Source organism: Ahaetulla prasina, chromosome 2, assembly GCF_028640845.1.
Source record: "Ahaetulla prasina isolate Xishuangbanna chromosome 2, ASM2864084v1, whole genome shotgun sequence".
NCBI lineage: Eukaryota > Metazoa > Chordata > Lepidosauria > Squamata > Colubridae > Ahaetulla > Ahaetulla prasina.
In genome coordinates, this window is record NC_080540.1 from 290,670,437 (window position 1) to 290,685,751 (window position 15,315).

A 15,315-nucleotide genomic window follows, 5' to 3' on the forward strand; every position below is an offset into this window, starting at 1 on the left:
CATCACTGGAGGTTTTTAAGAAGAGATTGGATAGCTACGTGTCTCAAATTGTATAGGGTCTCCCGCTTGAGCAGGGGGTTGGACTAGAAGATCTCCAAGGTCCCTTCCAGGTCTATCCTGACAAAAGGTTCGTTGATTGGGCTGTTTGCTGCTAGTATGTTTGGCAGGTCCTCGATTAGTAGCTTCATAGGGATATTAAAAAGGTGGGAAATACGATCCCTTGCGTCAACATGGGAAAGTCTATAAGGACTTATTTCTCTCATGGTCTACATGGCTGAATTTCCTTTCAATGGAGAAACCAAGTCTCCCACTTAATCGATAGACTGGTTTTCTTAGTCAAGGGGCACCACCAAAGATGAATATTTCCTATAAAAGAGTACCAGCAAAACCCTAACTAACTATTCCTCACATTTCCCTAAAAGAATAAACCTGACATATCATGGGACCGAGAGGGACGTGGTGGCTTAGTGGGTAAGACGCTGAGTTGTCGATCGAAAGGTCGGCAGTTCAGCAGTTCGAATCCCTAGTGCCGCGTAACGGGGTGAGCTCCCATGACTTGCCCCAGCTATCGCCAACCTAGCAGTTCGAAAGCACGTAAAAATGCAACTAGAAAAATAGGGACCACCTTTGGTAGGAAGGTAGCAGCGTTCAGTACGCCTTTGGCATTGAGTCATGCCGGCCACATGACCATGGAGACGTCTTCAGACAGCGCTGGCTCTTCGGCTTTGAAACGGAGATGAGCACCGCCCCCTAGAGTCAGGAATGACTAGCACGTATGTACGAGGGGAACCTTTACCTTTACCTATCATGGGATCGAACCTCAATCAAAGTTTAATCATACAGTTCAGCTGGCTGGGGAATTCTGGGAGTTGAAGTCCACATATCTTAAAGAGGCTAAGGTTTCTCAACACTCACCTAGTGTTTCTGGAGGCAGGTGGCCTCATAAACATAAAACTGTATAAGGGATACAAATGTACACGTTTCTTCAGAAATAATTTTAATCAACAGGAATTTAAATAACTGGTTGACCAAGTTGGACTGGCATCGGAGCGGAAGCAATCTCAATTATTATCAAGATTCTCTTGTCATATTCAGTTCTAAACGCATGAAAGTAGGCATCGTTTGGTCTCTTCTTCCCATTCCCCAAAATTATTTGATTGCCTCGAAACAAGATCATCAACTTCTCAATTCTGACTTTGTCTGCACTTTCTTTAGCCAACTGCTTATCTCAGTAAAAAATGAGTATAATGTTCAACCTACAGCCTGATTGCAATTGACGTTTTGCTAGAAGTCAGCTGCCTTAAAATCCACAGAATTTCTTCCCAAACCATCAAAATTAGGACATCTGCCTTTGAGATTCATCAATCACAAACTGGAATTGCCTTTCAGCCACTGCTTGCAAGCCTTCCCTGAGATTAGCCACATCTGGGTTCTGAACTATAACTGGAAACACACCTAAACTGGCTTGCTTGTACAAAAATCACTATGATATGCTTGAGAGACCCCTTCATGGATTGTTGTGGCGAAGGGGCTTGCGTAGCTCAATGAAGCTATGAGCTATGCCATGCAGGGCTACCCAAGACAGACAGCACTGTCTGTCTTCCAGCTCCAACACTGGAAATTTTTAAGAAAATGTTGGATAACCATTTGTCTGAAATGGTGTAGGGTTTCCTGCCTGGGCAAGGGGGTTGGACTAGAAGACCTCCAAGGTACCTTCCAACTCTGCTATTATTATTTTTTTTTATTTTTTTTACGGCAATTTTTTTTATTTTTTTTTCCATAATAATTCCCACAATTTGACCAGTGTACAATATAATCACTTATACAACAATCGATCCTATACTCAAATTATGCTCAATCCGGGCTACTCGACCGCCACTCCCTCCCTTAATCCTTTCTACCCTTCTCATCCTTCTTCGACTTTCCCCACCATCCTTCTCCTCGCTTTCCTACTTCCCCTCCTCTTTCCCACTTCTCACTACCATCCTTTCTAACCCTCTATCTTCTCCTCCTTCTTCTCCTCCTATCCTTTCTTCTCCCTCCCTTCTTTCCTACCTACCTACCTACCTACCTACTTTCTTCCTTCTTTACTCCTCTTTCCTTACCCTTTCCCTTCGGGAGTGGTTACCGAGCAGCCCCGACTTTACACCATTCCAACTTGTTTAATTCTACCCTTATTTCTGTACAATGGCAATCAATCAACTTATAATCTTCCCCTTCCCCCCCCCATTTCCCCCCCTCCCCCCCCAAGACTTCCCAGAACAGAATACAGGGTATTGTAACTAACAAACATAATCTAAAATATAACATAAAACATATTCCATTTCACACCATCAAACCATCACACTATCAATTCCCTTCTTTCTTAAACTCTAATACATGTCAATTCCTAACTTCACTCAAAAACTAATTGATATTTTTTAATCTGATACCTATTTTGAATATAATCAATCCACTTTCTCCATTCCAAAAGGCGACCATGGCAGGACACGAACTATTATTCTTAACTTATTATTAAGACAGGTTATAGCAGAGAGCTCTGACAAAACATGATCCACTGGAGAAGGAAATGGCAACCCACTCCAGTATCTTTGCCATTAAAACTCCATAGTAGCAAAAGGAAAAAAGATATGAGGCCGGAAGATGAGCCCCTCAGGTCGGAAGGTGTCCAATATGCTACTGGGGAAGAGCGGAGGGCTAGTACTAGTAGCGCCAGAAAGAGTGAAGCGACTGGGCCAAAGCCGAAAGGACGCTCAGCTGTGGATGCATCTGGTGGTGAAAGGAAAGTCCGATGCTATAAAGATTTATTCTCCATAGGAACCTGGAATGTAAGATACATGAATCAAGGCAAGCTGGACGTGGTCAAGCAAGAGATGTCAAAACTGAACATCGACATCTTAGGAATCAGCGAACTAAAATGGACAGGAATGGGTGAATTTAATTCAGATGACCATCAGGTATACTACTGCGGGCAAGAATCCCTTCCTGTCTATTCCAGCTGTTGTGTCTTCAGACTGATAGGCGTTACTTCTGGATAGCTTCCTGCAAGTACAGAGTCCTTCTGATGCATTTTGATAGCAGGAGACAATGGTTTGGGTCTAACAATACGTTATGTAACATGCAAAGCTTTGGCTTTGCATGTTACCCAAATCCAGACCAAGGGTTATGTTGTAGTTAAAGAGTTTCATAGCTGGATTTTGGTTAGTTCAGTTAACCATGCCATTTGAACAAGGATTAACACAGTCTTCAACTTACATTCGTTTAGTGACCGTTTGAAATTAGAACAGTGTTGAAAAAAGTTACTTATGACCATTTTTCATACTTACAACAATTGCAGCATCCCCATGGTCACGTGATCAAAATTCAGGTGCTTGGCAACTGGTTCGTATTTATGACGGGTTGCAGGGTCCTGGGGTCACGTGATCCCCTTTTGACAAGCAAAGTCAACGGAGAACCAGATTTATTCGACAAGCGTGTGACTAACTTAACAACAGCAGTGATTCACTTAACAGTTGTGGCAAGGAAGGTCGTAAAATGGGACAAAATTCACTTAACAACTGTCTCGCTTAGCAACAGAAATTTTGGGCTCAAGTGCGGTTGAATGTCGAAGTTGCCTTCAGAAATCGTGGGCGCCACATCATTGGATGTTTTTAAGAAGAGCCTAGACCAGGGGTGTCCTCAAACTTACGACCATCTCAGCATTCCCCATGGTCACTTGATCAAAATTTGGGAACCTGCCAACTGGCATGTATAGATAGTCCTTAACTTACAGTAATTCGCTTAGTGACCATTCGAAGTTACAATGGCACTGAAAAAAGTGACTTACAACCATTTTTGACACATGTGATTTCCATTTGGATGTGTGACGACTGACTCACATTTATGACGGTTGCAGTGTCCAACGGGGTCACGGGATTCCCTTTTGCAACCTTCTGACAAGCAAAGTCAATGGGGAAAGCCAGATTCACTTAACAACCGTGTTACTAATTTAACAACCGCAGTGATTCTGTTCTGTCCTCCTTCGCCTCCATCCGAGTGATGGCTTAATTAGCCGGCACTATCAGCTATGGCAGCAAAATAACGAGCATCTGCCAAGTGTCTCTGTTATTTCCCTCGACGCTGATGGGTCACCCAGGAACAAACTTCAGCTCTTAGTTACTCAGTTGATTTGCCTGCTACCAAGAGACACAGCAGCTCTTGCTGCCTTTATATCCTGTGGGGTGTGGCTCCATGACTCAGCACTTCCTAGGCCTGCCCCACCCCTGCTTCTGTTGTTCCCTCTTCTCCTGCCTATGAAACCTAGGGTCCAGCCAGGCCTGATTGCCATCAGCTGGGTCTGGAGGTGTGGCCTGAGGGGGAAAGAATCAGGGGACGGAGGCCTCGTTATCTCTTCCACCTGGCCTGCCTCTGGCTCCTGGAGCTGAGCCAGGGAAGCCGGTGCTCCAGAGGTAAGTCCTGACGGCCCTTCCCTCTTACTTTCCAAGTCACTTTCTGGCAGGAAGCCCAGCTCCAAGTCACTTTCTGGCAGGAAGCCCGGCTCCAAGTCACTTTCTGGCAGGAGGCCCGGCTCGGGGGGCACAGACACAACAGATTCACTTAACAAATATGACAAGAAAAGTCATAAAATGGGACAAAACTCACTTAACAAATGTTTCTCTTAGCGACATACATTTTGGGCTCAATTGTGGTCGTAACTCAAGGACTGCCTATGTTCACAACGGTTGTAGCATCCCAGGTTTCATGGTGATCATTTATGACCTTTCAAGAGAGCATCTGACAAGCAGAGCCAAGGGGGCAAATTGGATTCGCTTAACGATCGTATGATTCATTCAACAACTACAGTAATTCACCTAACAACCCTTCCAAAAGGATAATAAAAATGGACATGACTCAGTTAATAACTGCATTAACTAGCAGTGGAAATCCTTGTCCCGGTTGTAGTTGTAAGTTGAGGACTACCCACCTATGTCTTGAAGTTTGTTTGGGGAATTCACCATATTGTTTCATGGAACAATCTGGAACTGAAGACACTCAAAACTGTAGAAATGGTGGTAGACTTTAGGAGAAACCCTTCCATACTTCCACCTCTCACAATACTAGACAACACAGTATCAAAAGTAGAGACCTTCAAATTTCTAGGTTCTATCATATCTCAAGATCTAAAATGGACAGCTAACATCAAAAACATCATCAAAAAAGGACAACAAAGAATGTTCTTTCTGCGCCTACTCAGTAAGCTCAAACTGCCCAAGGAGCTGCTGATCCAGTTCTACAGAGGAATTATTGAGTCTGTCATTTGCACCTCTATAACTGTCTGGTTTGGTTCTGCAACCCAACAAGAAAGACACAGAGGATAATTAGAACTGCAGAAAAAAAAATAGCTACCAACCTGCCTTCCATTGAGGACCTGTATACTGCACGAATCAAGAAGAGGGCCGTGAAAATATTTACAGACCCCTCGCATCCGGGACATAAACTGTTTCAACTGCTACCCTCAAAACGACGCTATAGAGCACTGCACACCAGAACAACTAGACACAAGAACAGTTTTTCCCCAAACACCATCACTCTGCTAAACAAATAATTCCCTCAACACTGTCAAACTATTTACTAAATCTGCACTACTATTAATCTTCTCATCGTTCCCATCACCAATCTCTGTCCACTTAGGACTGTATGACTGTAACTTTGTTGCTTGTATCCTTATGATTTATATTGTTCCCTGATTGCTTATTTGTACCTTATGACTATCATTATGTGTTGTACCTTAGAATTCTTGATTCTTTTCTTTTATGTACATGGAGAATATATGCACCAAGACAAATTCCTTGTGTGTCCAATCACATTTGGCCAATAAAGAATTCTATTCTATTCTATTCTATTCTATTCTATTCTATTCTATTCTATTCTATTCTATTCTATTCTATTCTATCATGGCTATGGTTTAACATCTTGCCTTATTTGCATTTGCCGCATATAATAACAAATTGTTATTTACAAACCCTGCCGCTTTAAAGAGGATAAAATTGACTCCACAAAGCATCTTTTCAAAACAGTTTGAGGGGGACCATTCTCAGCGACATAACAGAAAAGGGAGCTCCATGAAGCTTCCACATGTGTTTTGCAAATGTATATTTCTAAGTCAACAAAATACCGTCAAGCCGTCTGCCCAGAGATTATTAAATAAAAAAGCTAAATAAAACTTCAGTGAGCTATACTCAAAATACAGTATAATGATGACAAAATGACTTCCAGATACACTAAATATCAATGCAGGTAGTCCTCGATTTACGACCACAACATAGCCAAAATTTCTGTTGCTAAGCAAGACAGAGTGTTGCCTATTTTATGACCTTTCTTGCCACAGTTGTTCAGTTTGTCAGAAGGTCCCCAAAGGTGAACACGTGACCCCAGGATACTGCAACTGCCATAAATATGAGTCAATAGCCAAGCATCCGAATTTTGATTACATGACCACAGGGTGCTGCGGTGGTCGTAAGAGTGAAAAACAGTCATAAGTCAGTTTTTCAGTGCCACTGTAATTTTGAATGGTCACTAAATGAATGATTGTAAGTCAAGGACTACCGGTACGCAGATTCCAGAAGATGTAGAAAGTAGATTTTCAAGCTTTCATATTGGATTTATATTGGGAGTGGTGTGGTGGCCTAGAGGTGGAGCTCTCGCCTCACAATCAGGAGGCCATGAGTTCAATCCTAGGTAGAGGCAGATATTTCTCTTTCTGGGCACAACGAGAATATACCCGCTGAACAAAACTCCGCATTGGTGACAGGAATGGCATCCGGCCAGGAAACATTCTTGCTAGCTCCATTCAGTTGCCCAGACTCCACCCTGCAAGGGATCATGGGGTCGTTAAATGATGACTATATTGGGTTTATCTTGAGTTGGCTCCAGATGGACCTGTTCTCACTTCTAAAGCCATTCTTTTTTTTTTAAATTTGAATTTATATCCCGCCCTTCTCTGAAGACTCAGGGCGGCTTACATTGTGTAAGGCAATAGTCTCATCCACTTGTATATTATATACAAAGTCAACTTGTATTGCCCCCCCAACAATCTGGGTCCTCATTTTATCTACCTTATAAAGGATGGAAGGCTGAGTCAACCTTGGGCCTGGTGGGCCTCGAGCCTGCAGTAATTATAATTGCCGGCAGCTGTGTGTTAATAACAGGCTACATTAGCCTGTTGAGCCACTTTCCAGCCCTTTCCAGCATTTAATTCCAGTTTGCAAAAAAAAAAAAGGGGGGGGACATAAACTGTGCCTATATGCAGAGGCATTAAAGAAGAAAAACATTCTTCATTTCACTTAGCCAAGGAAGGCAAATGAGATTAAGGCTGATGTAATTCCTGATGTCATTGTGTAGACAGCAGCCACTCAAATGGGATCAGAAATCTTGTAATCTGGGGGAATCCCACAGGAAATCCAATTTTAGACTTGCCTGATGCCAAGTGAGCCAGCAGAAAGAGAAGACTGCCTCACAGATTACCCAACCGAAGGATTTTCCTGAATCTTTCCAACAGTTTTCACTTTTATCTAAAAAAAAAAAATGTGTCAACTCCAATTTACACTTTACAGCAACAGCTGCCATCCTGAGTTGCACGTGGAAAGTAAATTTTGCTAAACTTCTACACGTTTATTAAAAACCCTAATTTGTGTTTCAAACACCATTGCTTGGTTTGGGTTTGAAAAGGTCCAGAACGTATGTTTGTTTGTTTTTTTCATTCACTGTCTTTCGGCTTTTGATCTGATCCGTCTACATTTCTGGAATTAGATTTACTTGACTTCTAAATATTTTTAAAGATCAATGTGCTAAAGAGAGAGAAAGACACAATCCATTAAATCTCATTAAGCCTCACTTTCTCCTGTTCAGCTTAAACATGCACAAAAGCCGGCAAATAAATAAGGAAACCAAGTACAATGAAAAAAAGCACTTTGGCTCAGCTCCTCATCCAGATCTTTGCTGAATGAAATAGCCCTTGGGTATCTTTTTGCCAGACTCCTTTTCTATTCTTTCTTTCTTTCTTTCTTTCTTTCTTTCTTTCTTTCTTTCTTTCTTTCTTTCTTTCTTTCTTTCCTTCCTTCCTTCTTTCTTTCTTTTTTCCTTCCTTCCTTCCTTCCTTCCAACCTACCTATCCAAGCACCAACTCCCATCACGATTTCAAAAAATGCCTCCCAGCCACAAATGGATTTTTGAGCTTTCCCAGGAAATGCAGATAGTCCTTGACTTGCAACAAATTCCTTTGTTGATCAAAGTTACAGCACAGTCTTTGCGGCATCCCCCATGGTCACGTGATCAGAATTCAGGCCCCTGGCAACTGGCATGTATTTATGATAGTTATACTGTCCCAGGGACATGTATGTGTCACCCGTTGTAATTTTTCCAGCCAGCTTCTGACAAGCAAAGTCAGTCAATGGCGGAAGCCAGATTCACTTAACATCCTCATGATTCACTTAAAAGTGACTTGTTTTAACAACTGTGACAAAAGAGGCCATAAAATAGGGTGCAACTGTCTTGCTTAGCAATGGCAATTCTGAGCTCAATTATAGCATATAATAACAGAGTTGGAAGGGACCTTGGAGGTCTTCTAGTCCAACCCCCTGCCCAGGCAGGAAACTCTACACCATTTCAGACAAATGGCTATCCAACATTTTCTTAAAAATTTCCAGTGTTGGAGCATTCACAACTTCCGGAGGCAAGTTGTTCCACTTATTGATTGTTCTAACTGTCAGGAAATTTCTCCTTAGTTCTAGGTTGCTTCTCTTGATTAGTTTCCACCCATTGCTTCTTGTTCTACCCTCAGGTGCTTTGGAGAATAGTTTGACTCCCTCTTCTTGGAGATATTGGAACACTGCTATCATGTCTCCCCTAGTCGACCTCTCCCCTAGTAGACGAGAGGTCGAACGACTAGCCTTGTGGTGCAACCAAAACAATCTGGAACTGAACACACTCAAAACCGTAGAAATGGTGGTAGACTTTAGGAAAAACCCTTCCATACTTCCACCTCTCACAATACTTGACAACACAGTATCAACAGTAGAAACCTTCAAATTTCTGGGTTCTATCATATCGCAAGATCTCAAATGGACAGCTAACATCAAAAACATCATTAAAAAAGGACAACAAAGAATGTTCTTTCTGCGCCAACTCAGTAAGCTCAAACTGCCCAAGGAGCTGCTGATCCAATTCTACAGAGGAATTATTGAGTCTGTCATTTGCACCTCTATAACTGTCTGGTTCGGTTCTGCAACCCAACAAGAAAAACACAGACTTCAGAGGATAATTAGAACTGCAGAAAAATAATTGCTACCAACTTGCCTTCCATTGAGGACCTGTATACTGCACGAATCAAGAAGAGGGCCGTGAAAATATTTGCAGATCCCTCGCATCCTGGACATAAACTGTTTCAACTCCTACCCTCAAAACGACGCTATAGAGCACTGCACACCAGAACAACTAGACACAAGAACAGTTTTTTCCCGAAGGCCATCACTCTGCTAAACAAATAATTCCCTCAACACTGTCAGACTATTTACTGAATCTGCACTACTATTAATCGTTTCATAGTTCCCATCACCAACCTCTTTCCACTTATGACTGTATGACTATAACTTGTTGCTGGCAATCCTTATGATTTATATTGATATATTGATCATCAATTGTGTTGTAAATGTTGTACCTTGATGAACGTATCTTTTCTTTTATGTACACTGAGAGCATATGCACCAAGACAAATTCCTTGTGTGTCCAATCACACTTGGCCAATAAAATTCTATTCTATTCTATTCTAGTTCTTCTTTTCATTAAACTAGACATACTGAATTGATCTGTTGCAAATATCTGCCTGAACTTTGGCCAATGTGTTTATGGTAAAATGGTTCTGTAAATAAGCAGTATGTCTCTGGTTTCCCTCCATAAGGAAATGAACCTAAATTGTCTTTTTGTGCACAAATTACTTGTTATAGTTTTGCCAAAAAACAAAACAAAAACCCAAACAACAACAAACAAGCCCACAGCCAAAACAAAGAATTAGCAATCTGATACTTTCTTTACAAATTAGAACCTTGATACAATTAGATTACTATAAACATGCTCAATAGTAGTAACTGTGAGAGGGATCTTGGAGTCCTAGTGGACAACCATTTAGATATGAGCCAGCCGTGTGCAGCAGCTGCCAAAAAAGCCAACACAGTTCTGGGCTGCATAAACAGAGGGATAGAATCAAGATCACGTGAAGTGTTAATACCATTTTATAATGTCTTGGTAAGGCCACACCTGGAATATTGCATTCAGTTTTGGTCGCCACGATGTAAAAAGGATGTTGAGACTCTAGAAAGAGTGCAGAGAAGAGCAACAAAGATGATTAGGGGACTGGAGGCTAAAACATATGAAGAACGGTTGCAGGAACTCAGTATTAAACTTCATTAAACTCTAGTTTAATGAAAAGAAGGACTAGGGGAGACATGGTAGCAGTGTTCCAATATCTCAGGGGTTGCCACAAAGAAGAGGGAGTCAAACTATTCTCCAAAGCACCTGAGGGTAGAACAAGAAGCAATGGGTGGAAACTGATCAAGGAGAGAAGCAACCTAAAACTAAGGAGAAATTTCCTGACAGTGAGAACAATTAATCAGTGGAACAACTTGCCTGCAGAAGTTGTAAATGCTCCAACACTGGAAATTTTTAAGAAAATGTTGGATAGCCATTTGTCTGAAATGGTGTAGTGTTTCCTACCTGGGCAGGGGGTTGGACTAGAAGGCCTCCAAGGTCCCTTCCAACTCTGATATTATTATTATTATGTAAAAGTTGTTTAATCAGATTTTTAACAACAGCGGCTTGTTTTAGATCCATTTCACAGACTGCTATCCTTATCTCAGCTTAAATGTAATATAAGGCTAACAGTAACTTCCTTAAAAAGAGAACTACTAAATTGTAAACTATCAAATGCAATCACCCAATTTAAATTTAATCATGTTGACTGAACTGATTTTGTTGCTGTTGACACACACAGCAGAATTGCTCTTCCGGTCCCCTATAATGTTTTTTAAGTTCCTGCTTCAGCACAAGGTAAATCGTTCATGGTACATGCCACAAATGCAGATTAGAAAAAAAAAATCAATTCACATAAAAAGGCAAAACTGGTTTTGAAAAAGTTTCTAGCCCACACAAAGATTACAGTTGCATACAAAGAGGGAAAAGCAATCTGCGATCAAGATACTTCCAGGTTTCTCTTTTTTAAAAAAAAAATGCTACAGGATCAGATTTTCCGACTACGACAACTAAGATTGAGGCAAAGTCGGTATGAATAGTGCATAGAGATCAGAGCTATCGTTTTCCATTCATTCTAGGCAGCTATCCTTGAAATGTTTAGCAGGCTCACCCAGCCTGCTAAAAGTGAGAATATCTTGGGATCCAATGTTGAGCCTTTTGGAAATTCATGAACTCCAGGCTGCTTCTAGAAGAAGCAATTTTGAAATCGCGGCAAGGAACAGCTTTTGGGATCCGCTATGCAGTCGGCTGCAAACATTTTTTTAAAAAAAACAAAAAACGGGTTAGACGAAAGGAAGGATGGAGGCAGAGAACGGAGTGAGGTTGGAAGGGAAGTGACTGTCCCTTCACTAAACTGATGCCCTTTCCGGCTTTTTCTACCAATGCACCCCCCCCCCAAAAAAAGATCTCGCAAGAAGCAATCCTGACAATTCCAACCCTCACCCTCCGTTCGTTCGGAACCTTCCAACCTAGCCTTCCGCCTTTCCCATGACTAAGGAGGAGAAAAATCAGACGTGGCTACATGATAGGGAAAAGCAGATGAAGGAAGGGCCGCAGAGAGAATAAGATCTCAGGGGGCACTTACAAGTATTATAATAACTGGAAAATGGACCGCGCCCGAGAATACCTCAACTGTCCCAGGTACGGAGCCTCAAAGTAGCGGCCCTTGTCAAGCTTTCCACTCACCTGTCAAAATGCACACGCAGAGCATCGCATGGCATGTCACCACAAGAGAGGCTCCGAATTTGCTTTCCCTTGGCAAACCTCTCACTTCTGACAGCCCTTGTCAAGTGTCTCTCTAGCAGGGGTGGGAAGAGGAATATCGAGCATCCTCTTCTTGATGGATATTGAAAAGGAAAAGGTCACCCACAACCCTGCCACCCAAAACCCAATTGTGCGTGGATTTTGCCAGTTTCCATTTTATATCCCTGTATAAACATAGCAGGGGATGGGGGGGTAAGAATGCCGAATATGCTACACATCCCCTTGTAAACAACTATAGCTCGGATAAGCTTCTTATTGCACATTTGCAACACCACACGGAAATAACAACACCCTCGGATCAGTTAAAACACCAGGATCATTACATCCAGGTATTATTTTTTTAAAAATCTGCATTTAATAACCAAGGAATCTAGGCAGGCATAGCTAAGCTAGCAAGCCTGCTGTAAGATATGGTTGTTGTTTTTTCTCCCTTTTCATAATGTGCTCCTTTGCCAAATGAAACCCCCAGACCTTTCAAACCGCTTCGGAGCAATTGCAACCTTGTACGCTTGCCACGTGCAGACCTGGAATAGGGAAATCCGGGCACAAAAACCGCCCAGGGCTTCTGGGAAAACTGATGTGGATTACAATAGTCTAGGAACAAGTCATCCAATGGGATGAGGAAGAGGAGAGTTAGAGGGGTAGCCTGACCTCAAGACATTGTCTGGGAGAGAGGAAGCTGTTTTAAAAAAGATTACAAAGGGAGATTACACCCACCCACTCACCCACTCCCAGAGAGAAAGTCGAACATCTGTCTCTATGTATGGCAGATCTGTCCAAAAATAATAACAATAACAATAATAATAATCGTATATTTAAGAAGGTGCTTGGTTAATACCTAGGACGCTGGCAGCAACTCGTATCAACCATTAGCACCAGTCAATGGTATTTGTGATGTATTTTTGAATGTTCAGTTGACTGAGTTTCATGCTTAATGAATAAAGTAAATAATAATAATAATAATAATAATAATAATAATAATAATAATAATAATAATAATGCAATTTCACCCTAAGCCCTCCAACTAATCCTATACTTTCTCAAGAATTTGCAGAATTAAATAATAATAATGATAATACAGCCAAAGGAAAGATGGGCGGTCCATTGCAGCACCCGTCTATTGCAAGGTGGGGGGGGGGGAAGGAATGACCAGGCTGTGCATCACCCCACCTTTTCCTCTCCCTCCCTCCCTCCCTCCCCTCCTCCTCCCTTCCCTCCATCCCCCCCCCCACCCGAGGATCTTTGTGCGTTGGAATGATGCATTTTCTTCTCAAGGCTGACCTCGGACAGGCCCAAAAACCAACCAACCAAAACCAACCCACCAACCAAGCTGGCTGGCGATTTTGCCCACCGGTTTGGGTGAACTGCAAGGGGGTGGGGGGGTGGGGGGTGAGGGAAGAGAAGCGTAGAAAGCAGGACTGATTTGCAGAGAGAGCAAGGAAGAGAGGGCCAGACAAACAACAGGCAATTGCAAGGGTTTTGGAGGAGGTGGGGGCGAGGAGAGAAAGAAAACCTCCAGAGGAGCATTTAATAATAATAATAATAATAATAATAATAATAATAATAATAATAATAATAATAATAATAATAATAATAATAATAATAATAATAATGGTATTATTAATAATACTAATAATAATAATCAATGTTATTTGTGATGCCTTTTTGAATGTTCAGTTGACTGAGTTTCATGTTTAATGAACAAAGATTATTATTATTAATAATAATAATAATAACAACAACAACAATAATAATGCTGGCAGCAGCCCCTATCAACCATCAGCACCAGTCAATGGTATTTGTGATGCCTTTTTGAATGTTCAGTTGACTGAGTTTCATGTTTAATGAATAAAGATTATAATATATATAATAAGATAATAATAATAATAATAATGCTGGCAGCAGCCCCTATCAACCATCAGCACCAGTCAATGGTATTTGTGATGCCTTTTTGAATGTTCAGTTGACTGAGTTTCGTGTTTAATGAATAAAGATTATAATAATAATAATGATAAGAATGATGATGGTAATAATAATATATTTATATTTTATATAATTATAAAATAATAGCTATCTCCTTTGCTGTGTATACTGTCATTTTGTGTAAATAATAATAATAAAATAATAATATAAAAGGAAAGCAAAATAAACTCAGGTTGGAGAGGAGGAGGAGGAGGAAGGCTGGAGGTGTTGGGGGGAAGCGGGGGGGTCGCGGAAGGCTCTCCGGCCTCTTTTTCTTTCTCTCTCTCTCTCTCTCCTTCCCTCCTTCCCTCCTTCCCCGATCGGGGCTTCCGCTTTCCCGCACCTGGTTCCCAGGGTAAAGCGAGCGATTCCAGAGGCAACTTTGTATCCCGGCGGTCGCAAAACAAAGGGAAGCGCGCCGCCCGCCCGCCCCGCCCCGCCAGCCACGACAACACAAGGAGCTGCTGAGCTGGGGCGGGGAGGTTGGTTACCCCGGGGTCGCCGCCGGAGCCTCGCAGCAACGGCCGGCGCTGGGAGAAAGAAAGGAAGGAAGGAAGGAAGGAAGGAAGGAAGGAAGGAAGGAAGGAAGGAAGGAAGGAAGGAAGAAAGAAAGAAAGAAAGAAAGAAAGAAAGAAAGAAAGAAAGAAAGAGGGAGCGGTGGGGGGGTGAATAACTGACGGCCCCCGCTTGGATCGCGGGGAACCCCGAAGCGCACCCCAATTCCCCCCCTCCACCTGCACCATCAAACCCCCCGCCCACGGGAGCAGCGATCGGGGGGGGGTCCCCCACTGGCTCTGCACCCCCGGGGACCCCAGCCCCAAATTACCATGAGAAAGACCCCCCCCGCTCCATCCTCCCCTCCAGCAGGGTTACCTTTGGCCGAGAGTGGCGGGAGGAAGAGGAGGATGGCTGGGCGCCGAGGAATCGGGAAGGCTCCGGGATCAGACGCCGCCCTGGAGGGGCTGCATGGGGGCCGGTGGGAGATGTTGGGGGGGGGGGCCGGAGGACGAGGGGTGGGTGGGCAAAGGGAGGAAAGCAGGGTTCGCGATTGGGGGGGAGGGGTGGAGGGTGGAGGGGGGTTGAAGATCCCTTTTTCCCAGCACCAGCAGCAGCAGCAACAACACCCGTTCCGACGCAACCCGGGTCCCTCTGACACAGGCGAGGAGAATGCAGGAATGTGACGTTCCCGGCTCCGCCCGCCGAGCCACGTGCATCGGGTTTAAAAAAAAAAAAGGGGAAAAAAAGATGGAGACGCGCTAGGGGTCCTGGGAAATGTAGTTTCCATCCTTGAGGAGAAATGTGGCGAGG

The 15,315-nt window shown here is 42.8% G+C and overlaps 1 protein-coding gene across 4 annotated transcripts in view; it reads right to left on the bottom strand.

Moving 5' to 3' along the window:
* The window catches only part of CTIF (cap binding complex dependent translation initiation factor), a 198,640-nt gene extending 183,593 nt beyond the window's left edge, over positions 1–15,047 (bottom strand). For 2 of the 4 annotated variants that reach the window (XM_058171010.1, XM_058171009.1), the window contains exon 1: positions 14,881–15,046. The gene's annotated coding sequence lies outside the window, so the exon portion shown is untranslated. Of the gene's footprint in view, positions 1–14,880 lie in introns of all 4 variants that reach the window. The other 2 variants (XM_058171012.1, XM_058171011.1) reach the window with 2 other exon arrangements.
* Positions 15,048–15,315: the final 268 nt, after the last annotated feature.